The sequence below is a fragment of the Pelophylax lessonae genome (genome assembly GCF_965119305.1).
Source record: "Pelophylax lessonae genome assembly, chromosome: 8".
Taxonomy (NCBI): domain Eukaryota; kingdom Metazoa; phylum Chordata; class Amphibia; order Anura; family Ranidae; genus Pelophylax; species Pelophylax lessonae.
The window spans coordinates 60,912,382-60,931,616 of NC_138775.1; the positions used below are offsets into that span (position 1 = coordinate 60,912,382).

Consider the following 19,235-nt stretch of genomic DNA (forward strand, 5'->3'; position numbering starts at 1 on the left):
AATGTAACTCAAGCAAACAGCAATCGTCTGCTCTTCCAGGATATACCCTCCAGGTTTCCGTATCCCTCCACACTGGGAGCGCTCATAGGAGGACAATGCAGTGCTGGAGAATGCAGGGACAACCACACCGTGACACCCAGCTCAGTCTATAAAACCTGCCCTGTCACACACTGATCCACCTTTGCTCACTGAATAACTGATAATGAATAATGCGATCAAGATAAACTTATAATGGCCGCAGAGTTTGCTGTAACACTGTTAAGTCTGGTTTCACCATTACTTGCCACTCATGTATTTAAAGTAGGGATCGACCGATTATCGGAAAAGCCGATATATCGAGGGCCGATCTGCACTTTCCCCGATATATCTGAATTGGCCCCGGGGGTTGCGATATTTCGGGAAAGTGCTTGTACCGGAGTGATACCTGCAGCTAGAGGCATCACCCCAGTACCGGCGTCCATAGCTGACGGTCGGCTGTCTAGTGATGACAACCGATGCGGCTGAGAAGCCGCTCAGCTGTCATTACAAGGAGCGGGAGGGGACATCCCCCCCTTCCCGCCGCCTTCCGCGGCTCACCAGGGTCTCCCTTCCCACTGGGCCACCAGCCTGCACGGCCGCCGAAGACCCGATCAAAGCCGCATTTGGCTCTGATTGGGTCTCCATGCAATCACTTCCGGGTTCTGGCGCCAGGTTCAAAAAAATGACAGCATTCAAAACAGCCAAACTTGGCGTTTTGAATGCTTTTAAGTGCAGAGGAGCGGTTTGGGGTCTTTTAGACCCCCAGATCCCTCCACAAGAGTACCTGTCAAGTAAAAAAAATTAAAAAAACATTTTTTTTAAATGTACGAAAATATCGGCCCATACCGATACGCGATGACCAAAATCTCGGTATCGGCAATGAAAAAACAATATTGGTCGATCACTAATTTAAAGTACACCTGTCATGAGGGAAATGGTGACTTCTTCTAAGGCTGAGCTCACACCTTTGTGTTTTGTTTGCTGCATTTTCCTTTGAAGTCAACAAAAATGCATCTCTACACAAGCGTTGAGATGCGTGTCACTGCGCTTTAAAGACTCACTTCGATGTGTCATTGCACACATAAGTGCATCAAGAATAAGAGCATATGTCACCAGAACACCATCCGGATGTTTATTGAAGCAATTACAGTGTCAGTGTGACATTTCAAAGCCACGTAGGACCCCTTCATCAAGCATACAATCTTCACATCCCTGATGAAGGGGTTCTGCATGAACTTGAAATGTTGCGCTGACACTGGGGTTGATTCACTAAAACTGGAGTGAAAATCCAGTGCAGCTTTGCATAGATACTAATTAGATTCCAGTTTTTTTGTCAAAGCTTAAAGCAGAGTTCCACCCAAAGGTGGAACTTCCGCTTATATGCTTCCTTCCCCCTCTGATGCCACATTTGGCACTTTTCAGGGGGGAGGGGGTACCTGTTTTTGACAGGTACCCTTCCCCACTTCCAGGAGACAGAACCGCGGCGCTGTCCCTCGGAAGTTCGGTCCCCTCCTTCTTCCTCCGCCGCCGGGCTAATTCGAAATCACAGCATGCTTCGCGCATATGCAGTAGAAAACCAGCTGTGAAGCCAAAAGGCTCCACTGGCGGGTTCTCGTACCCTGAATGGCGGCGGCAGCACCCGAGAGCCGATATGAAAATCGGCTATGGGTGCCGACATTGCGGGAACCCTGGACAGGTAAGTTCTAATATTTAAAAGTCAGCAGCTACAAATACTGTAGCTGCTGACTTTTAATTTTTTTCCTGGGGGGGCGGAACTCCTCTTTAACTGAACAAGCTGAAGTTAGGAGCTGATTGGCTACCAGGCACACCAGATTTTGCACTTTTTAGTAAATCAGCCCTACTGTTTGTGATGTGATCACTGCAATAAACATCTGGACAATATTCTAGGGATCCATGGTGTGCTAGCAACATATGTTCTTGTCTATGCTCATAACAGTTAACCAGATGGCAGTGGCTACAGCACCTCCTTACCCCAGGGCTCTTCCAAGGAACATGTGCAATGGGAATAAGTTGCGTAAATGCATCATGGTGCACATCCACGTACATTAAAGAGCATTATGATGTGTGATGACATTCAATACAATGTGACATTAAAGTTACATGGTGCAAAAGGTGCATAATAGTTCAACCATAAAAATTAAGCAAACCAAAAAGCGTTGCAATGTGCAAAAATTAACATCAAAAGGTGAATAGAATACCATGAACAGTAAACCAATGGTAAAAAATAATATAATATTTTCTGGAAAAATGTGTGACAACACACGTCAACGCACATTGTCTTGCATTTTGATGCATTCCCATTGACTCAGTAGGAAAAATTCATGTGAAGTGGACCTTTCAGTTACTATGCATATCTGCATAAATAATTTCCTGACATTTCACCTTATATATTGTATGATTAAAAAGTCCAGTCCAGGGACCTTGCCTAGGCTGAGATGTCATCAGCATACATAGGGCTTATGCACATTGCAGCTCAAAAAAAGCTGCTTTTACAGGGATTTGAGCTTTTATTTCAGCTTGAAGAAGCTTGTGCTTTTTTGTGCTCTTGTGCACGTTTTTATTGAGCTTCTTCAAGCTCCTTTGAGCTTTTTTGAGCATAAGCGTTTTTTTTATTCACAAACCCTCCTAGATAGTATTTTCTTAACCACCGTGTAAACAAATCAAAAAGCTGGAACAAATGTATTTGTGCATTTTCGAACTTGTTTGAGCTTTTTTAAGCTCTTTTGAGTTCTTTGGGGCACTAGCTCCTCTCGAAAAAAACATTTCTGCCTGTAGGAGGATATGCCTGAAAAAGCCATACAGTGCATGGACACATTGGCTAACATGGAGGGGAGTTTTCAGGCCGAAAAAATATGAGCTCAAAAGAGTTTAAAAGCCTATAGGAGTCGCTTCTTTGAGCTGCAGTGTGCATGAGCCCTAAGTCCCGGTTCACACATATGCAATGTCAGACATCGCATGTGATTCGCAGCGTACTGCTCTGAAAATCACATGCCATATCTGTGCGTTGCAAATTCAGTCATACAGATTGCATGGCTGAATTCACATCGCATTCGGACCAAAGTCGCACAGGACCCTTTTTTTGGTCTGCACCAGAATCGGATCGTATGGGTGTTCACACCTATGCGATCCGATTCATGTCCTAACTGAAAATTCGCATTGCAATATGCGAACTGATCTGGGGTGTCGTTAACTTTGTATTGCACCCCTAGCGATTTGCATATGGCAGTGTGAACTCCAGTGGGAACCCGCAGTGGATTCGCAGGGTTCCCGCATCGCATATGTGTGAACTGGCCCTAAAGGCAAGAGAAGCATTTCCTCCGTTTCCTCCCCTCCGGTGATCGGACTGCAATGTTGTAATTTTGCCACAAGTCACAAGGTGAGGAGGCCGCAGTAGGGGGCTGATCTGTGTTAGATAATTGAGAACAGCCAAGAACATCACAGGATTCAAAATTTACAAGACTGTCATCTCTGGGTTACCATCTCAGTATGGTGAATGGATGGAGCCTGGGTTACCATCTCAGTATGGTGAATGGATGGAGCCTGGGTTACCATCTCAGTATGGTGAATGGATGGAGCCTGGATTACCATCTCAGTATGGTGAATGGATGGAGCCTGGGTTACCATCTCAGTATGGTGAATGGATGGATCCTGGGTTACCATCTCAGTATGGTGAATGGATGGAGCCTGGGTTACCATCTCAGTATGGTGAATGGATGGATCCTGGGTTACCATCTCAGTATGGTGAATGGATGGAGCCTGGGTTACCATCTCAATATAGTGAATGGATGGAGCCTGGGTTACCATCTCAGTATGGTGAATGGATGGAGCCTGGGTTACCATCTCAGTATGGTGAATGGATGGAGCCTGGGTTACCATCTCAGTATGGTGAATGGATGGATCCTGGGTTACCATCTCAGTATGGTGAATGGATGGAGCCTGGGTTACCATCTCAATATAGTGAATGGATGGAGCCTGGGTTACCATCTCAGTATGGTGAATGGATGGAACCTGGGTTACCATCTCAGTATAGTGAATGGATGGAGCCTGGGTTACCATCTCAGTATAGTGAATGGATGGAGCCTGGGTTACCATCTCAGTATGGTGAATGGATGGATCCTGGGTTACCATCTCAGTATGGTGAATGGATGGAGCCCAAGGATGATGCCTGACCAAAGATGGTGCCAGTCTTCTAGAGAACGTAGATGAAGGCATTGTCAGGGGGTTTACTGTAACCCCTGTAAGGTAATAAAGACCTGTCAGTGTTGCAATTTCTGTGCCCTTAAAGTGGAATTTTACCCAAAAGGGAAAGATTTTCTTTTCTGCCTCCACCCCCCTAACTTTTTGCACATAATATTTTATTGAGGGGGGGCAGGTAAATGGTTTTGACAGATACCCGCTCCCACATCCACACAGATCACCCAGGCAATCAGAGAGGAAGTTTCCCCCACCTTCCTCCCTGCCCACAGCCTCCTGGGACACTTAACAGGTCCTAGAAAGCTGCTAGACCATGAAGCCGCAAGGAGTCGCAGCCGGCTTCCCACACTAAAGATGACCGAAGACTGGTGAAGAACTGGGTGAGACATCTCTAGATTCCTGGACAGGAAAGTGTCCGTTTATTAAAAGTTAGCAGCTACAGTATGTGTAGCTGCCGCCTTTTAATTTTTTTGTGGTTATCCTCTTTAACCGCTCGGTCGGCTCTGTCCCGCAAAACAACGTACATCGACGTCGCTTCGCGGGACAGCTAACGCACCCATTGGCCACAGGGGGAGCCAATCAGTGGGTCCAGTTGGCCGCAATTGCCACCGGGCACCTGCGATCGCTCCCCATGGAGACAGAACGGTGGTCTGTTGTTGTAAACACAGCAGACCGTTGTTCTGTCAGCAATCAACACAGGGCTCCTGTGTTCCAACTATTTAGGAACACAGGTCGCTGTGTTCATTCCATATGTCCATCCCCCACACAGTTAGAAAGCACTCCCTAAGGACACATTTAACCCTTTGATCGCCCCTGGTGTTAACCCCTTCCCTACCAGTGTCATTAGTACGGTAACAGTGCATATTTTAGCACTGATTACTGTAGTAATGTCACTGGTACCCCCAAAAGTGTCAAAAATGTCAGTCAGGGGTCCGATCTGTCCGCTAAAAATCACTGATCGCCACCATTACTAGTAAAAAAATAAATAAAGTCGACATAAACCTTTGCCCTAGTTTGTAGACGCGATAACTTTGACGCAAACCAATCAAAATACGCTTATTCCGGGAGTTTTTTTTACCAAAAATATGTAACAGAATACATATTGGCCTAAAATGATGAAAATTTTAGATTTTTACATTTTTTTTTATTGGGAATGTTATATAGCAGAAAGTAAAATATATATATATCTATATATATAGATATATATATATATATATTTTTTTAAGAATTGTTATTCTTTTTTTGTTTGTAGCGCAAAAAATAAAAAACGCAGAGGTGATCAAATACCACCAAAAGAAAAAAAAAGGACATCAATATTGTTTGGGTACAGCATCGCACGACCGCGCAATTGTCAGTTAAAGTAACGCAGTGCCGTATCGCAAAAAAATGGCCTGGTCATTAATGCGGTAAATCCTTCCAGTCCAGAAGTGGTTAAAGACCTTCATTATCTCTATCCCTATTCACTGTCCCTAATATTACTTTTCACCCCCTCCTGTGACAGCATTTCATTTTTTTCCCATCCCTGTCCTTACTGTTTTCTCCCGTAGGTGAGGAGATGACCCTCGGGTGACACCAGCCCCATGAGATACTCCTGTCACACATCCCATGAGGCTTAGCGGCAATCTACAACATAATCAAGGGGCCGGTTACAATCAAGAAAAGACAGCCGATTCCTGATTAAGAAAGGAAGAGCGGGGTGAAGCAATGGAGCTGCGGACTACTACAAAACATTTCAGGACTTGCTGGGTGCGTTAGTGTGTTTATTTATGGAGGATAACCTAACCAATAAGGTAAGGGGGAATTGAAAAAAAAAAAAAAAATTCAAAGGGTAAAGTTCCTCTTTAACATAAAAACATATATTAACCACTTAAGGACCAAGCCAATTTCTGACACGTGTTGCTTTTAAGTTCAAATCAGTATTTTTTGCTAGAAAATTACATAGAACCCCCAAACATTAGATATTTTGTAGCACAGACTCTGGAGAATAAAATGGTGGTCTTTCAAATGCAATTTTTTTGGAAAAAAATACACTTCACTGAATTAAAAAAAAACGAAATATTAAAGTTAGCCCACTTTTTTTGTATATTGTAAAGGATGATGTTACGTCGGGTAAATAGATACCTAATAGGGATCAACCGATTATCGGCAAAGCCGCTATATCGAGGGATGATATGCACTTTCCCCGATATATCGGAAACAGCCACCAAGGTGTCCGATATTACCGATATTTCGGAAAGTGCATGTACCGGAGTGATGCCTGCAGCTAGAGGCATCACCCCGGTACCGGCGTCCATAGCCGACGGTTGGCTGTCTTGTAATGACAACCGACGCGGCTGAGAAGCTGCTCGGCTGTCATTACAAGGAGTGGGAGGGGACGTCCCCCCCTCCCAGCCCCTTTCGCGGCCTGTCCATGTCTCCCGTCCCACCGGGAGACCTGGGCAACCAGCCTGCATGGCCGCTGAAGACCCGATCAAAGCTGCATTCAGCTCTGATCGGGTCTCCATGCAAGAACCCGGAAGTGATGTCATGACATCACTTCAAGGTACTGGCGCCAGATTCAAAAGAATGACAGCATTCAAAACAGCCAAATTTGGCATTTTGAATACTTTAAAGTGCAGAGGAGGGGTATGGGGTCTTTTAGACCCCCAGATCCCTCCACAATAGTACCTGTCAAGTAAAAAAAAAAAAATTTTTTTTTCAAATGTACGAAAATATCGGCCAATACCGATACGCGATGACCAAAATATCGGTATTGGTAATGAAAAAATGATATCGGTTGATCCCTAATACCTAACATGTTATGGTTTAAAATTGCGCACACTCATGAAATGGTGACAAACTATGGTACTTAAAAATCTTTAAAAAATGTTAACAGTTACCAGTTTAGAGTTACAGAAAAGGTCTTTTGCTAGAATTATTGCTCTTGCTCTGACGATTGCGGCAATACCTCCCATGTGTGATTTGAACACTGTTTACATTTGCATGCGTGACTTTATTTTTCTTATTTATTTTATTTTTTACACTGCCCCTTTTAGAAAAAATAAAAATAAAAAAAATCTGATCATTTTTATTGCTGTCAAAAGCAATGTAAACATCCCTTGTGACAGTAATAAGCAGTGACAGGTACTTTTTATTCAGGGATCTGGGTTCTAAAAGAACCCAAACCCCACCTCTGCACTTCAAAGTACTAAAACGCCAAAATCTGCGTTTTTGAATACTTTGGATTTTTCAAAATCGGCGCCGTTGGCAGCTGTGTAAACAGGAAGTGACGTTGTGACGTCGCTTCTAGGTTACTACATCGGAGACCCGATCTAAGGCGATTCCGGCTTTGTTCAGGACACCGACCAGCCAGGGGACGTTCCGGTTGGTCGCTTGGGTCTCCCAGTGGGACAGAAGACCCAGGCGGAGCAACGGAAGGTGGCGGGGGGGGGGGGGCATCCTTTCCCGCTCCTTGTGATAATGGCCGAGCGGCTTCTTAGTCGCATCGGTTGTTATCACCTGAAAGCCGACTGTCCGCTCTAAAAAAACTGTACTGGGGTAAAGCCTGCAGCTGTAGGCATCACCCCGTTACAACAACTTCAACAAAGTGACGTACAGGTATGTCCTTTTACAGGAAGTGGTTAATATGCATTTACAGTGCCTTGAAAAAGTATTCATACCCATTGAAATTTTCCACATTTTGTCATGTTACAAAAAACGTAAATGTATTTTATTGGAATTTTATGTGATAGACCAACACAAAGATGGCACATAACTGAGAAGTGGAAGGAAAATGATAAATTGTTTTACCGATATCTGAAAAGTGTGGCATGCGTTTGTATTCAGCACCCTTTACTCTGATACCCTCAACTAAAATCTAGTGGAACCAACTTCCTTCAGAAGTCACCTAATTAGTAAATAGAGTCCACCTGTGTGTAATGTAATCTCAGTATAAATACAGCTGTTCTGTGAAGCCCTCAGGGGTTTGTTAGAGAACCTTAGGGTCCTTTCACACGAGCGGTGCGCCCGGCAGACTCCATTTTTCTCAGCAGGCATTGATCCCCGCTAAGCAGGCGGATGACAGGTCCATCTCCGCTTACTTTGCAGAGATGAAGCTGTCAGATCCCCGCTCTCCTCTATGGGAGATCGGATAAAAACAGACCGCCTGTCCATTTTCATCTGGTCCTCCAGACTGATGGAAAATAGGGTTTCCATCTGTCTGGATTTCAGGATCGGATCGGATAGCAGCGGGTGTCAGCGGAGGTGTCACCGCTGACATCCGCTGCTCCATAGAGGTGCATGGAGAATCCGATCAGGTCCACCTGAAAAACTGAGAGGCGGACCTGATCAGAAAGCCCTTGTGAAAGAGGCATTGGTGAAAAAAAAACGCATTGTGAAAGCCAAGGAACACCCCAGACAGGTCAGGAATAAAGTTGTGGAGAAGTTTAAAGCAGGGTTAGGTTATAAAAAAAGATCCCATGCTTTGAACATCTCAAGGAGTTCAATCCATCATCCAAAAATGGATAGTATGGCACAACTGCAAACCTACCAAGACATGGCTGTCCACCTAAACTGTCAGGCCGGGCAAGGAGAGCATTAAAAAGAAAGTAAACCATTGTTATTGTTTTTGTTCTGACCTGCAAAGTAAAGGCATAATTTGCTAGTATGCCTCGCATACTAGCATGTTATGTGAAACTTACCTGCAAACTAAGCCCTCCATCAAAGCGTTGTCAGCGCTGGAGGACGCATCCATTTTCTCCCGTCTTCTCTCCGGGTCTGCAGACTCTGGCTGTTTAAATGGCCAAAGCCATGTGACGTCGCTCCCGCGCATGCGCACGAGAGCTGCCGGTCAAGGCACAGGGCTCTGAAGAAATGGCACAGGTGGCCGTTACTTCAGAGCGTGTGCGCCGTGGCCTAATCGGCTGCATATACACTAAATATCTCCTAAACGGTACAAGTTCAGGAGATATTTAGAGTACCTCAGGACAACTGTTTGTGGTGCACTCCACAAATCTGGTCTTTATGAAAGAGTGGCAAGAAGAAAGCCATTGTTGAAAGAAAGCCATAAGAAGTCCTGTTTGTAGTTTGTGAGAAGCCATGTGTAGGACACAGCAAACATGTGGAAGAAGGTGCTCTGATCAGATGAGACCAAAATGTAACTTTTTGGCCTAAAAGCAAAACGCCAAGAGTGGGGGGGGAAACTAACACTGTACTTTACCCTGAACACACCATCCCCACCGTGAAACATGGTGGTGGCAGCATCATGTTGTGGGGATGCTTTTCTTCAGCAGATACAGGGAAGCTGGTCAGAGTTGATGGAAAGAAGGATGGAGCCAAATACAGGAAAATGTAGAAAACCTGTTAGGGTCCTTTCACACGAGCGCTCTGATAAGATTCGCCTGTCAGTTTTTTAGGCGGATCTGATCGGATGCTCCATGCATCCTTATGGGGCAGCGGATGTCAGCGGTGACATGTCCGCTAACACCCGCTGCCATCCGCATCCGATCCTGTCCATGAAATCCGGACGGATGGAAACCCTATTTTCCATCCTTCCAGGGGATCGGATGGGATGGGATCGGATGAGAGCGGACAGGCGGTCCGCTCTCATCCGATTCCCCCATAGAGATGCATGGGGCTCCGACACCTCCCTCTCCGCACACAGAGTGGAGAAGGAGATGTCACCTTCCTGCTCAGCGGAGATCTGGGTTTACGATCCCCTGAGGGCAGCACGGATCCGCCTACGGAGTCAGACCATGTGAAAGAGCCCTTCGAGTCTGCAAAAGGTGGAGGTTCACCTTCCAGCAGGACAACGACCCTAAACATACTGCCACCTATAATGGAAAGGTTTAGATCAAAGCATATTCATGTGTTAGAATCAAAGTTCAAACCTAAATCCAAATAAGAATCTGTGGCAAGCCTTGAAAATTGCTGTTCACAGACGCTCTCCATCCAATCTGACAGAGCTTGAGATATTTTGCAAAGAAGAATGGGAAAAAATGTCACTCTCTAGATTTGCAAAGCTGGTAGAGACATCCCCAAAAAGACTTGCAGCTGTAATTGCAGGGAAAGGTGGTTCTACAAACTATTGACTCAGGGGGGTGAATACTAATGCATTCCACACTTTTCACATATTTATTTGTAAAAAATTTGGAAAACCATTTAGCATTTCCCTTCCACTTCACAATTATGTGCCACTTTGTGTTGGTCTATCACATAAAATCCCAATAAAATGCATTTACATTTTTGGTTGAAACATGACAAAATGTGGAAAATTTCAAGGGGTATGAATACATTTTCAACTCCACCAACAACCAATGTAAGGGGGTCCTTCTCTACTAACCACCAATGTAAGGGGGTCCTTCTCTACTAACCACCAATGTAAGGGGGTCCTTCTCTACTAACCACCAATGTAAGGGGGTCCTTCTCTACTAACCACCAATGTAAGGGGGTCCTTCTCTACTAACCACCAATGTAAGGGGGTCCTTCTCTACTAACCACCAATGTAAGGGGGCCCTTCTCTACTAACCACCAATGTAAGGGGGTCCTTCTCTACTAACCACCAATGTAAGGGGGTCCTTCTCTACTAACCACCAATGTAAGGGGGTTCTTCTCTACTAACCACCAATGTAAAGGGGCCCTTCTCTACTAACCACCAATGTAAGGGGGCCCTTTTATACTAACCACCAATGTAAGGGGGTCCTTCTCTACTAACCACCAATGTAAGGGGGTCCTTCTCTACTAACCACCAATGTAAGGGGGCCCTTCTCTACTAACCACCAATGTAAAGGGGCCCTTCTCTACTAACCACCAATGTAAGGGGGCCCTTTTATACTAACCACCAATGTAAGGGGGTCCTTCTCTACTAACCACCAATGTAAGGGGGCCCTTCTCTACTAACCACCAATGTAAGGGGGCCCTTCTCTACTAACCACCAATGTAAGGGGGCCCTTCTCTACTAACCACCAATGTAAGGGGGCCCTTCTCTACTAACCACCAATGTAAGGGGGCCCTTCTCTACTAACCACCAATGTAAGGGGGCCCTTCTCTACTAACCACCAATGTAAGGGGGCCCTTCTCTACTAACCACCAATGTAAGGGGTCCTTCTCAACTAACCACCAATGTACGGGGGTCCTTCTCTACAAACCACCAATGTAAGGGGGTCCTTCTCTACTAACCACCAATGTAAAGGGGTCCTTCTCTACTAACCACCAATGTAAGGAGGTCCTTCTCTACTAACCACCAATGTAAAGGGGCCCTTCTCTACTAACCACCAATGTAAGGAGGCCCTTCTCTACTAACCACCAATGTAAGGGGGTCCTTCTCTACTAACCACCAATGTAAGGGGGCCCTTCTCTACTAACCACCAATGTAAGGAGGCCCTTCTCTACTAACCACCAATGTAAGGGGGCCCTTCTCTACTAACCACCAATGTAAGGGGGTCCTTCTCTACTAACCACCAATGTAAGGGGGTCCTTCTCTACTAATCACCAATGTAAGGGGGCCCTTCTCTACTAACCACCAATGTAAGGAGGTCCTTCTCTACTAATCACCAATGTAAGGGGGCCCTTCTCTACTAACCACCAATGTAAGGAGGCCCTTCTCTACTAACCACCAATGTAAGGGGGCCCTTCTCTACTAACCACCAATGTAAGGGGGCCCTTCTCTACTAACCACCAATGTAAGGAGGCCCTTCTCTACTAACCACCAATGTAAGGGGGTCCTTCTCTACTAACCACCAAAGTAAGGAGGTCCTTCTCTACTAACCACCAAAGTAAGGAGGTCCTTCTCTACTAACCACCAATGTAAGGAGGTCCTTCTCTACTAACCACCAATGTAAGAGGCCCTTCTTCACTGACCATCAATGTGAGGAACATTTCTTTACTAACCATCAATGTAAGAGGCCCTTCTTTATTGACCATCAATGTAGGGGACATTTCTTCATTGACCTTCAGTGTAAGAGGGTCTTCTTCACTGTGCTGTATGGACTGCCAGTAATGTTAATTTCCAAAGCAAAAAGCTCACCACACACAATGCAGTCTGACTTTACAATCTCATTGAGATCTGCCAACAAATATGTAACACAAGGGCCTGCCTGAGTGGATTCATGTTAAATGGGTAGATCCTTAATTTACATAGTTTTGGTAGATCTAAAATTGATTGTACAGTCAGATTGTAATGTGTATGGTGAGCCATAAGGTATTTAGTTGGTGGTAGATCACAAAGTAGCCAAACACGATACAATTTATGACAGTACAATCTCCTTTAAATTTACCAAAACAATGTAATATGAGGACAAATCTAAATGAACCAATCTATAGTATTTATCCAATAGTGCAAGGCCGTACATTACATAGTTGTTGATAGATTTGAAGATGATTGTACGAATCAATTGTACAGTCATCTAAACTAAACTCATCTAAATCAATCTGTATACAACCAGATAGGCCCCCATACTACTGTTCTTGGTAGATCTAAAGGAGATTGTACAATCAGATTGCGTAGCACATTATTGGTAGATCTAAAAGGAGATTATAGCGTGTTTTGGTGAGTTTTAGCTGGCCACATGCTACACAATCTGACTGTACAATCTCTTTTAAATTGAGTAAACACTATACAATCTAATAGTCAATCTTCTTCAGATCTAACAACAATCAGGTAGTGCAAGGGCTTGTCTGATAGGAGAGTGTAGGAAGGCCCTCAGTTTGGGTAAATCTTGATTGTACAGTCAGATTGTAATGTGTATGGTGATCCTTAAGCCTTGTACACCTTTTTATTTTTTTTCTGTTCAACCCCGCGGGCTGAAAAAAAAAAAAAACTGTCAAATCAGGTCGGAGCCGCTGTACTAACTATGCAAAGTTAGTATAGTGATCTCCCCCACTGAAGTGTTGTGTTCTGACAGGGGGGTGCCCCCCCCCCTCGCCTGAACACGTTGATCAACACTATCTGCCATTGGCTGAGAGCACTGATCGGGAGTCGGTTGGCTGCTGGTTTTTCAGCATTCAAGTCTGACAGAAGCCGGCCGAACAACCGGCTTCTGTTGGACAGACCGACATACACACAGGCCGAACGTCGCCCATTTTTTTTTTTTGAACCAGCAAATGTCTCCTGACATTCGTCCTGTGTGTACCCGACTTTAATCTACCAGCTTTTCCTTGCTGAAGCAAGAGCAAGGAGAACATGCAAACTCCGCACAAAGGGTGTCCTAGCCAGGATTTGAACCAGGGATTGGGTACAAGGCAGAAGTGCTAACTACGAAGTCGTTGTGCAACCCTATTATTTTTACAGAACTGTCCTATTCTTCTTATTGACTGTGAGTGCCGGATCACGTGTATGCTATATCAGACATTGCATGTGATTCAGAGTATGCGATGTCTGTGCGTTGCGAATTCAGTCATACAGATTGTATGGCTGAATTTGCATTGCATTTGGACCAAAGTCACACAGGACCCTTTTTTTCGTCCGCACCAGAATCGGATCGCATGGGTGTTCACACCTATGCAATCTGATTCATGTCCAAATTAACTGATCTGGGGGTGTCATCAGCTCTGCTGTTAGAAATCACAGGGCCCCATACAGCCTACCTGATAGGGCCCCCCCGGCTGGAAGTGACTAATAACATAGATCAGATATGCAGCCTTAGATGCATAGATGAATGAATTGAAGTCTGCTTGCTCATTCACAAACTGAAGCAAAGTTTACTATGCTTCAGTGATGAATGGACACAGGAGTGATTGTTACCAATCACTCATTGTGTTCATTCATGAAAGAAAGGGGACAATAAATTATATATTTACTGGCCCCTTCCCCCTGCTCTCCATCCTGAAACATTTCCCTGTGTGCCCGCAACAGCTGTCAGCAGGAGAGGGGAGGGGGGAAGCCGGCAGTGCTGCGGGGGAAAGGGGCACACAGGGGGGCCCAGACAGCAGATGGAAGGGGTGCATATGCTAGAACCAATCCTCCTGCAGTAAAGTTAGAGGGAGAAGGAGGAGGAGAGTCCCCCAGTGCTACAGGGGTGGCAGAAGAGGATTGGTGTCTGCAATAAGACAGTACAGCCGGCCCTCCTGCTCAGTAGGTGCCTGGGCCCCCCATTTGAACTGATGGGGCCTGGGCTCAGTACAGGAAGGCTGGCTGTACTGCCTTATCAGCGGCCCTGAGTGTCATTAACTTTGCATTGACACTCCCAGCGATTCCCATATGGCAGTGTGAGCTGCCTGTGAGTTTAGTGCGATGCGGGAACTCGCAGTAGATTCGCAAGGTTCCCACATTGCACATAGGTGAACCGGTGTCCTGTCGAATAATGCCTTGCATCGAAAAAAGCATCCGATGCACTGTGCATGCGCAGTACGTGACGTCACTGCAGGTGATTTTTCGATCAGCTGTGGTTGACGTAATCAGTGCGCATGTGCAGTCTGTCGGATGCATTTTTCGACAGGAGACCTTAATGTCAGATTCTGCCTCGCTCTCTGCGCTCTGCACATGCGCGCAACGTCATAGCCAGGAATGAATTGCTATTGGGCGGATTGTGGCTCAATCTTTTTGGCGCAAATTCTGGCTGAGAACGGTGGACGGTTTTTGTATTGCAGAACGGTGGCAGTTGCAGGAATATTTGTGTGAGGTCCTCGGCCAAAGTTCGCCCCATAAAGATCGAACCACAATCCACGGTTTCGTCCTCTGCCAAAATTTGCGCCAAAAAGATCGAGCCACAATCCACCGTCCACTGTTTTCCGTCCTCGGCCAAAATTTGCGCCAAAAAGTTTGAGCCACAAACCACTGTTTCGTCTTCTGCCAAAATTTGCGCCAAAAAGATCAATCCACAATCAACCGTCCACTGTTCTCCGTCCTCGGCCAAAATTTGTGCCAAAAAGTTTGAGCCACAATCCGCCCAATAGCAATTAATTCCTGGCTATGACGTTGCGCGCATGCGCAGAGAGCGAGGCAGAATCTGACATCAAGACTCTACACGCTTTGTCTCCCGTCGAAAAATGCATCCTACGGACTGCGCATGTGCACTGATTACGTCATCCCCAGCTGATCGAAAAATCAGCTGGAGTGACGTCACGTACTGCGCATGCGCAGTGTGTCAGATGCATTTTTGGACGGGAGGCATTATTCTACAGGACACCGACACTGAGCTCCGGTTCACACTTGTGCGGCGTTCGCATGTAATGTCGGAGCGCACTGCTCCTTCATTACATGCGATCGGCTGTGCAGTGCGAGTTTAGCCATACACTTTGTATGGCTAAATTCGCACCCGCACCCGCAGCAAACTCGCACAGGACCCTTTTTGGCAGCCGCATCAGGATCGGATCGCACAGCGGTTCACACTTGTGCGATCCGATCCTGTGCGAACTGCACGATCGCACTGCGATATGCGATCAAACTGGGGGTGTCGTTAAGATTACATTGACACCCCCAGCGTATCGCATATGGCAGTGTGAACGATGCGGGAACAGGCTGCGGACTCGCAGACTTCCCGCATCGCATAAGTGTGAACCGGACCTGAATGAAATCCAACAATAAATCTCAGCTATCCGAACATAAGCAACAATTCAGACAACTGGAAGTCAATGTAACATTATTATCATTATATTATACAGTATTTATTATTACTATTATTATCATCATAGTAATAATGACTCTGCCTCTGGGTATACTATTGTGTTGGAATAATAAATGTGTGGACTGATCGTGGTCACGTTGTCACCCTGTGTGTAGGGTCAGGTGACAGATCACACTGTACTGGTGACACTGATGATGGGGGGACAATGATGATCTATGGGGGGAGGAGGACAGTGACACCATCCTGTACAATGTGACACCAATCATCACAATGACATTTAGGAAGAAGACACAAGTGAGTCCCCAGCTCCTCCATCTGATGACAGGGACACGATGACACAACACGCTGACTGTCATACAAAGTGACACAACAATGATGAGGATACAATGTAACCGATGGAGTCAGTGATGGAGGGGATCCGGCTGCAGCAGCCGGCGCTGATCTCACATCCACACGGGGGGGAGAAGAAGAGTGAGGAGAGCTCACCTATCCCGGCCCCTGGCTCCGGGGGGATCCTCCGCTCGGTCCCGGGATCTCACTGCGGGATCTCACCCGGAACTGCCGCACTCTCCTTTAAAGGCAATGGAGAAAAGTGCAGCAGTGTGCCGACGGAAATTACCGCACGTCGCCGCTAGATGGCAGTGACGAGGCGGCAACAGCTAAGCAGGCAGAGTCTGCGTGTGGCGCTGTGTAGGCAGTCACGGTGTACGATATATACAGTCTGAGCCTGACTGGGTCTGAATAATTCACTGGGGGTTATTCTAAACATAATTCAGGGATGACTTTAAAAAAAGAGAAAAAATGTGTGTTTATTTATATATATATATATATATATATATATACCCAATATGTACAGTATATAGTATATATATATTTATACAATATGTACAGTCTATAGTATATATATTTATACAATATGTACAGTATATAATATATATATTTATACAATATGTACAGTATATAATATATATATTTATAATATATAAGAAAATATCAAATAAATATGAAAAATGGTTTGTGGTGATCTATGACAAAAGAAACCACACAGCAATGAAGGGTTAACACTAGATTTTTTTTTTTTTTATTGTTGTCTATGTCCCCAATTCCTCAGTTCTGTATTGGTGACACCCTTATGAATGTCACATGGACAGGAAATGGGGGTGAATTCCCTCATACATATATGGTTCACATGTGTGAATGCGCATTTGCTTGCGCATGTCAAAGGTAGAGCAGACCATTTATTTCAATGAGCTGCACTATCAGCAAGAAATACGGTGAAAAAATGCCCCTTTTTTTTATTATAGCACCCAATTAACCACTTCTGGACCAGAAGGTTTTGCCCCCTTAATGGCCAGGCCATATTTTGCGATTCGGCACTGCGTTATTTTAACGGACAATTGCACGGTCATGCAACGCTGTACCTGAATAAAATTGATGTCCTTTTTTTTCCTCACAAATAGAACTTTCTTTTGGTGGTAATTGATCACCTGTGCGATTTTTATTTTTTACACTATAAACAAAAAAGAGAGCGACAATTCTGAAAAAAAAACAATATTTTTCACATTCTGCTATATAACATTCCCCAAAAAAATGTAAAAATCTAACTTTTTTAACATTTTAGGCCAATTTGTTTTCTGCTACATATTTTTGGTAAAATAAAAGTGCAATAAGCGTATTTTGATTGGTTTGCGCAGATTAATGTAATTTTTTTTTTTTTTTTTTTACTAGTAATGGCGGCGATCTGCTATATTTTTTTTTTTTTTGCGGGACTGCGACATTGCGGCTGACACATCGGACCCCTAACTGACATTTTTGACACTTTTGGGGGGCCAGTGACATTACTACAGTAATCAATGCTAAAAATATCCACTGTTACTGTAATAATGACACTGGCAGAGAAGGGGTTAACACTGTGGGTGATCAAGGGGTTAAATGTGTACCTAGGGGCGTGTTTCTAACTGGGGGGGGGGCATGGCTTGTGAAATCACCATAGAGACCTGTGATCCTATATAGAAGGATCACATGGGCTCTATGATCATCCCAGGGAGAAGAACGGTCAGCTGTGTTTACAACAGCTGACCGCCCTTCTCTCTCAGCGGGAAACGATCGCGGGTGTCAGGCGGCAATCGAAGCTGCCTGCCCGCTGCATCGGCTTCCCTGCACACTAGCGGTGGCGGGAGCGCGCCGCTGGCGGCGCAATCGCTCCTTAGCTGCCTGCGCGCGACCGACGTATAGCTACGTTGGTTTGCCCGGGAGTGGCTGGCTGCTGCAGTATAACCGCAGCGGGTGGTCGTAAAGTGGTTAATGACCAGGCCATTTTTTACGAATCGGCATTGCGTTATTTTACCGGACAATTGTGCGGTTGTGCAACGCTGTACCCAATTAAGATTGATGGCCTTTTTTCCCCACAAATAAAGCTTTTTTTGGTGGCATTTGATCACCTCTGCGTTTTTTTTATTTTTGCGTTATAAACAAAAAAATGGCGACAATTCGTAAAAAATAATATTTTTCACATTCTGCTATATAACATTCCCAATAAAAAAAAAAAAAAATGTAAAAATCTAATTTTTTCATCATTTTAGGCCCAATTTGTATTCTGCTACATATTTTTGGTAAAAAAAATTCCAATAAGTGTATTTTGATTTGTTTGCGCAAAAGTTATAACATTTACAAACTATGGGAAAGATTTATGTCATTTTTATTTATTTGTTTTTTTTTTACTAGTAATGGCGGCGATCTGCGATTTTTAGCTGGGCTGTGACATTGCGGCAGACAGACCAGACCCCTAACTGACATTTTTGGGGGGACCAGTGACATTATTAAAGTCATCAGTGCTAAAAATATGAAAAATATGCACTGTTACTGTAATAATGACACTGGCAGGGAAGGGGTTAACTCGGACAAAAAAAAAGGGGGGTTAAGTGTGAGCCTAGGGGGTGCTTTCTAACTGTGTGTTTGGGGGGGGTGGGGGGTCGGGTTGGGCTTGTAGAATCAACACAGAGACCTGTGATCCTAAATAGGAGGATCACAGGTGTTCTGTGCTGATTCCTGAGAGTACAATGGTCTGCTGTTTTTACAACAGCAGACCGCTGTTCTCTCTCCACGGGGAGTGATTGTGGGTGCCCGGCGACAATCGCTGCCCCATGATTTAGCTCCCTTGTTGGCTAATGGGGGCGTGTCCCCAGGATCGCTTCCGCGGATCACCGTACCAGTATGGCGATTCGCCGAGCCAGCCTGCCGCTGCAGTATATCTGCGGCGGGCAGTCGGCAAGTGGTTAATGGCAAGCCTGCCAAAGCTGTCCATACATTGTACAATTTTGTTTGTATTCACCTTCAACTATGTAGTGCAAGGGCCTGCCTAGTTGCATACTAGGGATCGACCGATTATCAGCAAAGCCGATATATCGAGGACCGATCTGCACTTTCCCCGATATATCGGAATCGGCCCCCGGAGGTTACCGA

General features: G+C 45.1%; 1 protein-coding gene across 2 annotated transcripts in view; it reads right to left on the minus strand.

Moving 5' to 3' along the window:
• ABHD6 (abhydrolase domain containing 6, acylglycerol lipase) overlaps nt 1-16,387 on the minus strand; it is a 69,845-nt gene extending 53,458 nt beyond the window's left edge. The window contains exon 1 of one of the 2 annotated variants that reach the window (XM_082265569.1): nt 16,260-16,387. The gene's annotated coding sequence lies outside the window, so the exon portion shown is untranslated. Of the gene's footprint in view, nt 125-16,259 lie in introns of those variants that run through there. The other variant, XM_082265570.1, reaches the window with a different exon arrangement.
• Between the last annotated feature and the right edge of the window lie 2,848 nt (nt 16,388-19,235).